Consider the following 2,977-nt stretch of genomic DNA (forward strand, 5'->3'; position numbering starts at 1 on the left):
GATGTCTTTGTCCGCCGTTTCTACACCTACGCCCGCCTTCATGGTATGCTATCCATTCCTTTCCGGGGCAAGCATGTGAACTACACTTTCACTATTTATAACATAAGAGACCACTACCGGCTTCCTGTAGTCCGTAATTCTCAGTACTCCCATTATCGTGATAACTATCCTTATGATGAGATCCTCCAGACCCTATGCCGGGATGGTGCCACTTGGCATCGTCCCCGCACTGCTGAACTGTACCTAAAACATTCTGATTTTCGGCCTGAGGCAAAGCCGTGGCTACACTTAGTCTGCAATAACATCCTACCTACTTCCCACCTCCAGAACCTCCCCAAACGCCAAGCTCTTATTGTTTTTCTCCTCATGACCGGCAAATCCTTTGATGTAGCTGAAATCATTCAATCCGTCCTCCATTATTCCGTCAATACCAAAAAAATCACCAATAGCATCGTCTTTCCCCATCTTGTTTCTGACCTTTTCCACAAGTGCGGAGTTCCTTCATTTGATGATGATAGCTACTTCGAGCCTGCACCTCTATTCCGGTTTGAGCGTCTTAAACTACCCACCATTCCACCCCACCCACCTGTCCACCCCGTTTACGATGTTAGTGCAGGCCAAGCCGCCACTGATCCAGCCGAGGAAGGCCCTGATGTTCCCGAACCCCCCCAGCCCATCACCTTAGACACGCTTGCCGATGATATTGACGAGCTGTCTGAGGAAGTTCATCAGATTCGCGTTACACTCATTCGGGAGATTAAGAGGCAGAAGGACCGTGATGCCCTCTATGAGCGAGAACGTCGCTACCGCCGCCGTTTTGATGCTTTGCTTGCGGATCGTTTGAACTTCGCTTTGCCGGCTGAGGAGGAGGAGCCACAGCACCATATGGGTATGGACGGAGCCGGCACATCGGGTGCAGGACCGTCAGGATCTAGAGCAGCTGACCCTGAGCATCTGTCTTAGTTTTCTGTTTTTGTGGTTTTCTGTTGTTTTCTTTAGTTCTTTTGTTTCGTGTATTGTTTTGAGGCTGGATTGTTTCTTACACTTTATGGTGCCTCATTGGTTTTTACGCTTGTTCACTTGGATGATTTCTGATTAGTTTGCTCTATTTTCACCTCTGCGCCTCCTTGCTCATATTTGCTGTCCCTAATCCCCCTTGTTCACAAATTGAGGACAATGTTGTGTTTAAGTGTGGGGGAGGTCTATATTGTGGATTTTAGCAAATGCTTCTCGTGCATCCATGTATTTAGATGATTTTGAGGTGTTTTTGAACTGATAGATTGGTTTAATTGTGAATATTTTGAGTTTAGTTGCTGAAGAGTTGAAATTGCACAGGAATTTTCGCTTTCTACCATGTTTCGCCGCGGCCAACTTCTTACTTTGCCGCGGCGAAGCCTCCTCTTTCACGAATAATAAGCCATTCGGGCATGTTTCGCCGCGGCGACCCTCTTGGTTAGCCGCGGCGAAACCCTAAAAATTTCAAAAAAAAAAAAATCTCTTTGCAATTTCAACTGGTCTTCAGAAAATTTTCCCGGGCTTAGAATCTTTATGATCCTGCAATTTTTTTTAAAAATGGATAGAAAGTTCAGAGTTTACTTGTGCTTTTAGAAAAATTTTCATGCTTTTAAATGAGGGTTGAACTTAGACTAGTTATTCTCATGTCTTTGACAGATAGTAAATGATGATGTGCTTTGAAATTATGACTATGTGGTTGTTAACTTTTGAGATTGACTAATTGAGATTTGAACCTTGTTGGAAGGATATTTTGGACCTTAAGTTATTGAATTGAGTGAATCTACTTATTTCATATTTCTCTAGAACTTGTTTTCATTCTTAATCAAAGCTTAGCGAATCAATTTTTGTAAAAATGATAGAGGCATTCGATTTCATACCCGCATTTCCCAAACACAAACCCAATCATTTTACCATTGCAAACCCTTTTGAGCTTTCATCTTTAGTACATGCATGCAATAAAAAAAAAAAAAACAGAGAGAGAAGTTGCTCATACGAAAAATATATATATATATATATAAAAAAGAAAAAGAAAAAGAGATATATGCAAAAAAAAAAAAGAAAAAAAGAAAAAGAGAGAGAAGTTGCTCATACGAAAAATATATATATACACACATACAAAAAGGGTTAGAAAAAGAAAAAGAGATATATGCAAAAAAAAAAAAAGAAGAAGAAGAAGAAAGAAAGAAATAAAGATATACATATTAAAAATAAGTAGCTTCTCTCCCACTTTTTATGTCTTAATAATTTGCATGTTCGTACTCATTTTCATTTTCATTTTCATTTCATTCATTCCGACTGACCTCCATTCTAAATTTTGACCCCTAAAAGTCCTCTTGATTTGCAAAGTTGTTTCCCATGGTGGAGAGGTAGAATTATTACAAGCCTATGGTAGAAATTGGATTGAGTAGACTTGGAGTGAAATAACCCTAAAGACAAGTGAGTTAAGAGTGAAACACTTATCCGTGAGATGGATCTTTCTTAATCAATCTTTTAAGTTAATTTTCCATTGTGATCGTTTTCTTAGCATATCTTTGTTTACTGATGTCAAATCCGTGAGAATTTCTTACTAATCTTCTGCTTTCATCTTTAAGCATGGTAGTGTTTCTCTTTGTGCTAGTGTCACTTTGAATTATTCTCGCGCTTTGTTCAGGAGTACAAAGGTCTAAGTGTGGGGGAATTTGATTGAGCTCAAATTATTAGTTTCTTTTCATATCATTATCCATGATTTTGTCATACTTTCTGGTCCTTTTTAATGAAAATTGTGCTTAACTGAGATTTATGGTTCTTACTTTAAGTTAGTGTCATTTTAAGGATTAAATTGTCATAATTGGTTGTTAATTGGATTCAATTGACTTCTAGGACAATTGATACTTCAATTTGTTACTTTTTTATTGTAGGACACTAAAGATTTGGGGCCAGAATTGAAGAACTCAAGGCAAAAGAAGCAAGAGAAGATCCTCTG

This window comes from Neltuma alba, unplaced genomic scaffold (assembly GCF_004799145.2).
Source record: "Neltuma alba isolate B1F8T4 unplaced genomic scaffold, ASM479914v2 tig00010196_pilon, whole genome shotgun sequence".
NCBI classification, from domain to species: Eukaryota; Viridiplantae; Streptophyta; class Magnoliopsida; order Fabales; family Fabaceae; genus Neltuma; species Neltuma alba.